The sequence below is a fragment of the Rutidosis leptorrhynchoides genome, chromosome 7 (assembly GCF_046630445.1).
Source record: "Rutidosis leptorrhynchoides isolate AG116_Rl617_1_P2 chromosome 7, CSIRO_AGI_Rlap_v1, whole genome shotgun sequence".
In the NCBI taxonomy this organism is placed as follows: Eukaryota; Viridiplantae; Streptophyta; class Magnoliopsida; order Asterales; family Asteraceae; genus Rutidosis; species Rutidosis leptorrhynchoides.
In genome coordinates, this window is record NC_092339.1 from 346,352,836 (window position 1) to 346,365,691 (window position 12,856).

Genomic DNA, 12,856 nt, shown 5'->3' on the forward strand with positions numbered 1-12,856 from the left:
ATTATGGTTAAACTCAAAGTGGAAGTATGTTTTCTAAAATGGTCATCTAGACGTCGTTCTTTCGACTGAAATGACTACCTTTACAAAAATGACTTGTAACTTATTTTCCCGACTATAAACCTATACTTTTTCTGTTTAGATTCATAAAATAGAGTTCAATATGAAACCATATCAATTTGATTCACTCAAAACGGATTTAAAATGAAGAAGTTATGGGTAAAACAAGATTGGATAATTTTTCTCATTTTAGCTACGTGAAAATTGGTAACAAATCTATTCCAACCATAAATTAATCAACTTGTATTGTATATTATATAATCTTGAGATACCATAGACACGTATATAATGTTTCAACCTATCATGTCGACACATCTATATATATTTCGGAACAACCATAGACACTCTATATGTGAATGTTGGAGTTAGCTATACAGGGTTGAGGTTGATTCCAAAATATATATAGTTTGAGTTGTGATCAATACTGAGATACGTATACACTGGGTCATGGATTGATTCAAGATAATATTTATCGATTTATTTCTGTACATCTAACTGTGGACAACTAGTTATAGGTTAGTAACGAGGACAGCTGACTTAATAAACTTAAAACATCAAAATATATTAAAAGTGTTGTAAATATATTTTGAACATACTTTGATACATATGTATATATTGTTATAGGTTCGTGAATCAACCAGTGGCCAAGTCTTACTTCCCGACGAAGTAAAAATCTGTGAAAGTGAGTTATAGTCCCACTTTTAAAATCTAATATTTTTGGGATGAGAATACATGCAGGTTTTATAAATGATTTACAAAATAGACACAAGTACGTGAAACTACATTCTATGGTTGAATTATCGAAATCGAATATGCCCCTTTTTATTAAGTCTGGTAATCTAAGAATTAGGGAACAGACACCCTAATTGACACGAATCCTAAAGATAGATCTATTGGGCCTAACAAACCCCATCCAAAGTACCGGATGCTTTAGTACTTCGAAATTTATATCATATCCGAAGGGTGTCCCGGAATGATGGGGATATTCTTATATATATGCATCTTGTTAATGTCGGTTACCAGGTGTTCACCATATGAATGATTTTTATCTCTATGTATGGGATGTGTAATGAAATATGAAATCTTGTGGTCTATTGTTACGATTTGATATATATAGGTTAAACCTATAACTCACGAACATTTTTGTTGACGTTTAAAGCATGTTTATTCTCAGGTGAATACTAAGAGCTTCCGCTGTTGCATACTAAAATAAGGACAAGATTTGGAGTCAATGTTTGTATGATATTGTGTAAAAACCTCATTCAAGAAACTGATTTCGATGTAACATATTTGTATTGTAAACCATTATGTAATGGTCGTGTGTAAACAGGATATTTTAGATTATCATTATTTGATAATCCACGTAAAGCATTTTAAACCATTATTTATGAAATAAAGGTTAAGGTTTGTTTTAAAAATGAATGCAGTCTTTGAAAAACGTCTCATATAGAGGTCAAAACCTCGCAACGAAATCAATTAATATGGAACGTTTATAATCAATAAGAACGGGACATTTCAAATGACACCCTAAATTCATGTGAAGATGGACTCACACAAACACTTTCATTTTGCAACTTACATGCATTAAACTACTCTCTCTCAAGTGTTCTTCATTTGTTCTAAGTGTTCTTCATCATCTTCAACAAAATCTAGCTCAATCTAGTTCATAAATCCATACATAAACCAAGTTATAAAACAACTACTCAAGAACACACCAACAACACTTCTAAGTTTGCTAGCTTACTTTCAATCTTGCATATCCACTTTGAGTGATCATCCAACCTCAAGAAATCTTTATTATTTACAGTAAGATATCTTTCTAATACAAGGTAATACTCATATTCAAACTTTGATTCAATTTCTATAACTATAACAATCTTATTTCGAGTGAAAATCTTACTTGAACTTGTTTTCGTGTCATGATTCTACTTCAAGAACTTTCAAGCCATCCAAGGATCCTTTAAAGCTAGATCTATTTTTCTCATTTTCAGTAGGTTTATCCACAAAACCTGAGGTAGTAATGATGTTCATAACATCATTCGATTCATATATATAAAACTACCTTATTCGAAGGTTTAAACTTGTAATCACTAGAACATAGTTTAGTTAATTCTAAACTTGTTCGCAAACAAAAGTTAATCTTTCTAACTTGACTTTTAAAATCAACTAAACACATGTTCTATATCTTTATGATATGCTAATTTAATGATTTAAAACATGAAAACACGAAAAACACCGTAAAACCGGATATACGCCGTCGTAGTAACACCGCGGGCTGTTTTGGGTTAGTTAATTAAAAACTATGATAAACTTTGATTTAAAAATTGTTCTTCTGGGAAAATTATTTTTCTTATGAACATGAAACTATATCCAAAAATCGTGGTTAAACTCAAAGTGGAAGTATGTTTTCCAAAATGGTTATCTAGACGTCGTTCTTTCGACTGAAATGACTACCTTTACAAAAATGACTTGTAACCTGTATTTCCGACTATAAACTTATACTTTTTCTGTTTAGATTCATAAACGTAAGTTCAATATGAAACCATAGCAACTTGAATCACTCAAAACGGATTTAAAACGAAGAAGTTATGGGTAAAACAAGATTGTATAATTTTTCTTGTTGTAGCTACGTGAAAATTTGTAACAAATCTATATTAATCATATCCTAGCTAACTCATATTGTATTATACATGTATTCTAATATATTATGTAATCTTGGGATATCATAGACACGAATACAATGTTTTGACATATCATATCGACCCATCTATATATATATTTCGGAACAACCGTAGACACTCTATATGCAGTAATGTTGGAGTTAGCTATACAGGGTTGAGGTTGATTCCAAAATATCATATATACTTTGAGTTGTGATCTAGCCTGAGGCTTGTATACACGAGGTCGTGGATTGATTCGAGATAATATATATTGCTTTATTTCTGTACATCTAACTGTGGATAACTAGTTGTAGGTTACTAACGAGGACAGCTAACTTAATAAACAAAAATGTTTTAAAAATATTGTAAATATATTTTGAACATACTTTGATATATATGTACATATTTGTTATAGATTCGTGAATTGACCAGTGGCCAAGTCTTACTTTCCGACGAAGTAAAAATCTGTGAATGTGAGTTATAGTCCCACTTTTAAAATCTAATATTTTGGGATGAGAATACATGCAGTTTTATAAATGTTTTACGAAATAGACACAATTAAATGAAACTACATTCTATGGTTGAATGATCGAAGCCGAATATGCCCCTTTTTGCTTGGTAACCTAAGAATTAGTAAACCGATCTACTAATTGACGCGAATCCTAATGATAGATCTATTGGGCCTAACGAACCCCATCCAAAGTACCGGATGCTTTAGTACTTCGAATTCATTTTTATCATGTCCGAAGGATTTCCCGGAATGATAGGGGATATTCTTATATGCATCTTGTTAATGTCGGTTACCAGGTGTTCACCATATGAATGATTTTTATCTCTATGTATGGGATATATATTGAAATATGAAATCTTGTGCTCTATTATTACAATTTGATAAATATATAGGTTAAATCTATAACTCACCAATATTTTTGTTGACGTTTAAAGCATGTTTATTCTCAGGTGATTATTAAGAGCTTTCGCTGTTGCATGCTAAATTATGGACAAGATTTGGTGTCAGCATGCTTGTATTATATTGTTTAAAACTGCATTCGAGATTTAATTTGTTGTAACATATTAATATTGTAAACCAATATGTATTGGTAGTGTGTAAGTGTGATATTTTTAGATTATCATTTCTGGATAATCTAGGTGGTGACTTTTTAACCTTGTCGATAAAATAAAGGTTATGATTTGTTTTAAAAACGAATGCAGTCTTTGAAAAACGTCTCATATAGAGGTCAAAACCTCGCAACGAAATCAATTAATATGGAACGTTTATAATCAATATGAACGGGTCATTTCAGTTGGTATCCGAGCATTGGTCTTAGAGAACCAGAATTTTTGCATTAGTGTGTCTTACCGAGTTTGTTAGGATGCATTAGTGAGTCTGGACTTCGATCGTGTTTTTCTTCAAAAACGATTGCTTAACATTTTTTTTGTTGGAAACTATATATTATTAACATGTAAATATTATGTGATATATTAATCTCTTAACGTGTTTGATATTGTGTGATAGATGTCTACCTCTAGTACAAATCCCATCGACTCACCTAATAATAATGAAGAGTCGAATATACTTTGGGAAGATTCACAAATTCCCGAAGAGGAACCGGAAGAGGAGGAACCGGAAGAGGAGGAACCGGAAGAAGAGGAACCAGAAGAAGAGGAACCAGAAGAGGAGGAACCGGAAGAAGAAGAGGTTCCGGAGGAAGAAATATTGATACCTACAGTAAATCGATTAAATAAAAGAAAATCCTCAACCAACGGACCAAAGTTAAAAACGGTCAATGGTGTTTCCGCCGGGAAAGCAAATTATTGGGAAGATTACCAATTTTCCGATGAATCGGATCCCGATGAGGATTCCGATGATGTTATAGAAATTACCTCGACCTAATTTAATAAAGCAAAAGAAAATAATAAGGAAAAAGGTATAAAAATAGAGAAACCTGATTCCAACTCCGATGAACTTTATATGTATCGGCAACGTCCGTATTTCCTAAATTGTAACAATAACCCGGGAACCTCTAAACCACCAGGTTTTTCTAAACCATTGTGGAAAAAGATGGCTCATATTAGAGGAGCACCATATATCCCTAGAAAATTAGGAAAACGAACCAAGTCCGAAGAAGAAGAAACCAGTGATTCAGATTAGAGGGTTGTAATCATGTTGTGTATTATATGTATTGTAGTGTGCTTGTACTTTTATGTTATATGTAAAAATTACTTGTATTGTTTGTTAATTATCTTTTACGAATCTAATTCTTGTCTATTTTAAAGTATAAAAACAAAATGGACGTTAAGGGTAGACAACCGAATATTTTAGAAGACCTACCAGAGGATATGATTGAGGAAATCTTGTCTAGAGTCGGTCAGAATTCATCAGAACATTTAGTTATGGCGAAATTAACTTGTCAAACATTTGAAAGACTTTCCAGAAATGCCTTAGTTTATAAAAGGCTTTCCTTTGATAGGTGGGGTATATCACATTGGAGAGACCGTAAGTTATGCCGTATTTTCTTTAAAGCGTTAAATGCGGGGAACTCAAATGCAATTTTACGCTACGGGTTAAGAACCTATTTTGACTCAACATATCCCAACATAGGATTTCGTGAGTTAGAAAGAGCTTCTAACATGTAACATAATGAAGCATGTTATATTTACGGGTTAGTGATGTTCGCTTCTTACCAAAGTGAGAAAAAGAACATCGGGTTACAACTTTTAAATAAAACCTTCCCACAAGTGACGGATTCAGTAGTTGGGGTGAGAAACAAGTTTTTTAGATTATTACGGGGCTGTTGGACATTACGAAACCCTCGTCCTTTTGACGACATTACAACATGCTTCCTAGCCAATGGTCATAAAGGTTACTTTCCACAAGACCAAGGATGGGAAGTCGTCTTAGTAAAACTAGAATGCATGACTTGTTTCTGGACTTATGAATTACGTGTCTTTATTTCTTTTGCTGAACAACTTACGTATTAACTAGAATTGCCTTTATAGCTACCATGTAGCAAAGTTATTATGTGCTATATTTCATCCTATATGTATAATAGCGGTATTGTAAGTTTGTAAAATATTGTATAAATTTGAACGCGAAATTTTGTTTTATAATCAGTTTTTTCATATAGAATTATAGTAGTTGAATGGTATATTAGCTACTAAGTATGAACTTAACGGGTAGGTACTACCCGAATTAAAACTATAAAACGCTAATATGAAGAAAAAACTTTTATAAATGAGTTCATACTATGCTACGAAATACTATTGACTACTCTTAAAAATCTATATGATTAACTTGATTCTTTTGGGCTATTTTTGAAGGAAATGGCACCGACGACTCGTCAGAATTTGAACATGAGTGAGGAAGACTTCCGTGTTTTCCTTGCAGCAAACATAGCCGCAGTACAGGCTGCGATGCAAAATAACAATAACTCTGGATCTAGCAGTGGAACTAATTCCACAAGAAATCGTGTAGGATGCTCCTACAAAGAATTCACTGCCTGCAAACCTTTGGAATTTGATGGAACCGAAAGACCAATTGGATTGAAACGGTGGACCGAGAAAGTCGAATCGGTGTTTACCATAAGTAAGTGTACTGAAGAGGACAAAGTTAAGTACGCTACGCATACCTTCACAGGTACTGCGTTAACGTGGTGGAACACCTATCTTGAGCAGGTAGGACAAAATGCTGCTTATGCACTACCGTGGTCGGCATTCAAGCAATTGATGAACGAGCAGTACCGTCCTAGAAACGAAGTCAATAAGCTCAAGGCAAAACTTAGAGAGTTACGAACACAAGGGTTCGACATTACCACATATGAACGACGATTCACAGAGTTGTGCCTATTGTGTATGGGAGCATTCGAAGATGAAGAAGAGAATATCGACGCGTTTGTAAAAGGGTTACCAGTAAGGATTCAAGAAGATGTGAGTTCACACGAGCCCGCTTCTATACAAAAGGCAAGTCGAATGGCTCATAAACTCATAAATCAGATTGAGGGAAGAATTAAAGAGCAGATGGCTGAAGAAGCCAACAGGAAACAACTCAAGAGGAAGTGGGAGAAAAACAGTGACAAGAGTCACCAGTACAACAACAACAACAATTACAACCACAATCGCAACAACTATCCCAACAACCGCAACAACAATCGCAACAATAACTGCAATCCTAACAATAACTAAAACAAACATCCCAACGACAGCAACAACTACAACAACCGTTTCAACAACAATAACAATCCCAACAACAACCTCAATAATAACAACGGCAACAAAAACCAAAAACAGTCATGTCATAGGTGTGAAGAAAATCACCAGGGGTTTTGCACGACATTTTGCAACAGGTGTAAAAGAAACGGTCATAGCGCGACAAAGTGTGAGGTATACGGACCAAAGTTTAACAGAACTAAGGGAACAAATAGTGTCGGAACAAGTAATGCCGGAACGAATAGTGTCGGAGCAAGTAATACCAACGTTGTTTGTTATAAATGTGGAAAATCGGGCCACATTATTAGAAATTGCCCGAATCAGGGGAATACTAATGGGCAGGGCCGTGGAAGAGTTTTCAATATTAATGCGGCAGAAGCACATGAAGACCCGGAGCTTGTTACGGGTACGTTTCTTATTGACGATAAATCTGCTTATGTTTTATTTGATTCGGGTGCGGATAGAAGCTATATGAGTAGAGATTTTTGTGCTAAATTAAGTTTCCTATTGACGCCTTTGGATAGATAATTTTTACTCGAATTAGCAAACGGTAAATTAATTTCAGCAGATAATATATGTCGGGAGAGAGAAATTAAACTAGGGGATGAAACGTTTAAAATTGATTTAATACCAGTCGAGTTAGGGAGTTTTATGTAATAATTGGCATGGACTGGTTGAAAAAGGTGAGAGCAGAGGTTGTTTGTTACAAAAAAGCGATTCGCATTATGCGTGAAAAAGGAAAACCTTTAATGGTGTACGGAGAAAAGAACAACGCGAAATTAAATCTTATTAGTAGTTTGAAGGCGCAAAAACTAATAAGAAAAGGTTGTTACGTCATTCTAGCACACATCGAGGAAGTTAAACCTGAAGAAAAGAACATCAGTGATGTTCCCGTCGTAAAAGAATTTCCCGATGTATTTCCGAAAGAATTACCGGGATTACCCCCACATCGATCCGTTGAATTTCAAATAGACCTTGTACCAGGAACTGCACCAATAGCTCGTGCTCTATACAGACTCGCTCCCAGCGAAATGAAAGAATTACAAAGTCAGTTACAGGAACTTTTAGAGCGTGGTTTCATTCGACCAAGTACATCACCATGGGGAGCTCCTGTTCTGTTTGTCAAGAAGAAAGATGGTACATTCAGGTTGTGTATCGACTACCGAGAGTTGAACAAACTTACCATCAAGAACCGTTACCCATTACCGAGAATTGACGACTTATTTGATCAACTACAAGGCTCGTCAGTTTATTCGAAGATCGATTTACGTTCTGGATATCATCAAATGCGGGTGAAGGAGGATGATATTCCAAAGACTGCTTTTAGGACGCGTTATGGTCATTACGAGTTTATGGTTATGCCGTTTGGATTGACTAACGCACCAGCTGTGTTCATGGACCTCATGAATCGAGTGTGTGGGCCATATCTTGACAAGTTTGTCATTGTTTTCATCGATGACATACTTATTTACTCGAAGAATGATCAAGAGCACGAAGAACATTTGAGAAAAGTGCTAGAGTTGCTGAGAAAAGAAAAACTGTACGCTAAGTTTTCAAAGTGTGCATTTTGGTTGGAAGAAGTTCAATTCCTCGGTTACATAGTGAACAAAGAAGGTATTCAGGTGGCTCCAGCAAAGATTGAAATCGTTAAAAAATGGGAAACTCCGAAAACTCTGAAACACATACACTAATTTTTAGGGCTGGCTGGTTATTACAGGAGATTCATCTAAGATTTTTCCAAAATAGAAAAACCCTTGACTGCATTAACGCATAAAGGGAAGAAATTTGAATGGAAGGATGAACAATAGAAAGCTTTTCAATTGTTAAAGAAAAAGTAACTACGGCACCTATATTGTCATTACCTGAAGGGAATGATGATTTTGTGATATATTGTGACACCTCAAAGCAAGGTCTCGGTTGTGTATTAATGCAACGAACGAAAGTAATTGCTTATGCGTCTAGACAATTAAAGATTCACGAGCAGAATTATACGACGCATGATTTGGAATTAGGCATGGTTGTTTTGCATTAAAGACTTGGAGGCACTACTTATATGGGGTCAAAAGTATTATATATACCGACCACAAAAGTCTTCAACACATATTTAATCAGAAACAACTGAACATGAGGCAGCGCAGATGGATTGAATTGTTGAATGATTACGACTTTAAGATTCGTTATCACCTGGGGAAGGCAAATGTGATAGCCGACGCCTTGAGCAGAAAGGACAGAGAACCCATTCGAGTAAAAGCTATGAATATAATGATTCACACTAACCTTACTACTCAAATAAAGGAGGCGCAACAAGGAGTTTTAAAAGAGGGAAATTTAAAGGATGAAATACCGAAGGGATCGGAGAAGCATCTTAATATTCGGGAAGACGGAACCCGGTATAGGGCTGAAAGGATTTGGGTACCAAAATTTGGAGATATGAGAGAAATGGTACTTAGAGAAGCTCATAAAACCAGATACTCAATACATCCTGGAACGGGGAAGATGTACAAGGATCTCAAGAAACATTTTTGGTGGCTGGGTATGAAAGCCGATGTTGCTAAATACGTAGGAGAATGTTTGACGTGTTCTAAGGTCAAAGCTGAGCATCAGAAACCATCAGGTCTACTTCAACAACCCGAAATCCCAGAATGGAAATGGGAAAACATTACCATGGATTTCATCACTAAATTGCCAAGGACTGCAAGTGGTTTTGATACTATTTGGGTAATAGTTGATCGTCTCACCAAATCAGCACACTTCCTGCCAATAAGAGAAGATGACAAGATGGAGAAGTTAGCACGACTGTATTTGAAGGAAGTCGTCTCCAGACATGGAATACCAATCTCTATTATCTCTGATAGGGATAGCAGATTTATTTCAAGATTCTGGCAGACATTACAGCAAGCATTAGGAACTCGTATAGACATGAGTACTGCCTATCATCCACAAACTGATGGGCAGAGCAAAAGGACGATACAAACGCTTGAAGACATGCTACGAGCATGTGTTATTGATTTCGGAAACAGTTGGGATCGACATCTACCGTTAGCAGAATTTTCCTACAACAACAGCTACCATTCAAGCATTGATATGGCGCCGTTTGAAGCACTTTATGGTAGAAAGTGCAGGTCTCCGATTTGTTGGAGTGAAGTGGGGGATAGACAGATTACGGGACCGGAGATTATACAAGAAACTAACGAGAAGATCATTCAAATTAAACAACGGTTGAAAACCGCCCAAAGTCGACAAAAGAGCTACGCTGACATTAAAAGAAAAGATATAGAATTTGAAATTGGAGAGATGGTCATGCTTAAAGTTGCACCTTGGAAAGGCGTTGTTCGATTTGGTAAACGAGGGAAATTAAATCCAAGGTATATTGGACCATTCAAGATTATTGATCGTGTCGGACCAGTAGCTTACCGACTTGAGTTACCTCAACAACTCGCGGCTGTACATAACACTTTCCACGTCTCGAATTTGAAGAAATGTTTTGCTAAAGAAGATCTCACTATTCCATTAGATGAAATCCAAATCAACGAAAAACTTCAATTCATCGAAGAACCCGTCGAAATAATGGATTGTGAGGTTAAAAGACTTAAGTAAAACAAGATACCAATTGTTAAGGTTCGATGGAATGCTTGTAGAGGACCCGAGAAGACGGAATCCGGTATAGGGCTGAAAGAATTTGGGTACCAAAATTTGGAGATATGAGAGAAATGGTACTTAGAGAAGCTCATAAAACCAGATACTCAATACATCCTGAAACGGAGAAGATGTACAAGGATCTCAAGAAATATTTTTGGTGGCCGGGTATGAAAGCCGATGTTGCTAAATACGTAGGAGAATGTTTAACGTGTTCTAAGGTCAAAGCTGAGCATCAGAAACCATCAGGTCTAAATTGCCATGGATTTCGTCACTAAATTGCCAAGGACTGCAAATGGTTTTGATACTATTTGGGTAATAGTTGATCGTCTCACCAAATCAGCACACTTCCTGCCAATAAGGGAAGATGACAAGATGGAGAAGTTAGCACGACTGTATTTGAAGGAAGTCGTCTCTAGACATGGAATACCAATCTCTATTATCTCTGATAGGGATGGAAGATTTATTTCACGATTCTGGAAGACATTACAGCAAGCATTAGGAACTCGTCTAGACATGAGTACTGCCTATCATCCACAAACTGATGGGAAGAGCAAAAGGACGATACAAACGCTTGAGGACATGCTACGAGCATGTGTTATTGATTTCGGAAACAGTTGGGATTGACACCTTCCGTTAGCAGAATTTTCTTACAACAACAGCTACCATTCAAGCATTGAGATGGCGCCGTTTGAAGCACTTTATGGTAGAAAGTGCAGGTCTCCGATTTGTTGGAGTGAAGTGGGGGATAGACAGATTACGGGTCCGGAGATAATACAAGAAACTACCGAGAAAATCATCCAAATTCAACAACGGTTGAAAACCGCCCAAAGTAGACAAAAGAGCTACGCTGACATTAAAAGAAAAGGATATAGAATTTGAAATTGGAGAGATGGTCATGCTTAAAGTTGTACCTTGGAAAGGCGTTGTTCGATTTGGTAAATGAGGGAAATTAAATTCAAGATATATTGGACCATTCAAGATTATTGATCGTGTCGGACCAGTAGCTTACCGACTTGAGTTACCTCAACAACTCGCAGCTGTACATAACACTTTCCACGTCTCGAATTTGAAGAAATGTTTTGCTAAAGAAGATCTCACTATTCCGTTAGAGAAATCTAAATCAACGAAAAACTTCAATTCATCGAAGAACCCGTCGAAATAATGGATCATGAGGTTAAAAGACTTAAGCAAAACAAAATACCAATTGTTAAGGTTCGATGGAATGCTCGTAGAGGACCCGAGTTCACCTGGGAACGAGAAGATCAGATGAAGAAGAAATACCCGCACTTATTTCCAGAAGATACGTCAAAACCTTCAACTGAAAGGACCCGTTCATATACATTATAAACGATTCACAATAGTTGATTACATTGCGAGGTATTTGACCTCTATATGATACATTTTACAAACATTGCATTCGTTTTTAAAAGACAATCTTTCTTTACATCGAAAATTGACAGGCATGCATACCATTTCATAATATCCAATATCCAACTATAAATTGATTTAATAATAATCTTTGATGAACTCAATGACTCGAATGCAATGTTCTTCGAAATATGCTATGAAAGACTCCAAGTAATATCTTTAAAATGAGCAAATGCACAGCGGAAGATTTCTTTAACACCTGAGAATAAACATGCTTTAAAGTGTCAACCAAAAGGTTGGTGAGTTCATTAGTTTATCATAATCATTTATTTTCATCATTTTAATAGACCACAAGAATTTCATTTCCAGTTCTCATAAATATACGTCCCATGCATAGAGACAAAAATAATCATTCATATGGTGAACACCTGGTAACCGACATTAACTAGATACATATAAGAATATCCCCTATCATTCCGGGATCCTCCTTCGGACATGATATAAATTTCGAAGTACTAAAGCATCCGGTACTTTGGATGGGGTTTGTTAGGCCCAATAGATCTATCTTTAGGATTCGCGTCAATTAGGGTGTCTGTTCCCTAATTCTTAGATTACCAGACTTAATAAAAAGGGGCATATTCGATATCGATAATTCAACCATATAATGTAGTTTCGATTACTTGTGTCTATTTCGTAAAACATTTATAAAAATTGCGCATGTATTCTCAGCCCAAAAATATAAAGGGTAAAAAGGCAAATGAAACTCACCATACTGTATTTCGTAGTAAAAATACATATAACGTCATTAAACAAGTGTAAGGTTGGCCTCGGATTCACGAACCTAAATTATTTATATATATTTATGTATTTATCAATATTTGTCTAATAAATTAAGTCAAGTCATAGTGTACCACAATCCTAATGCT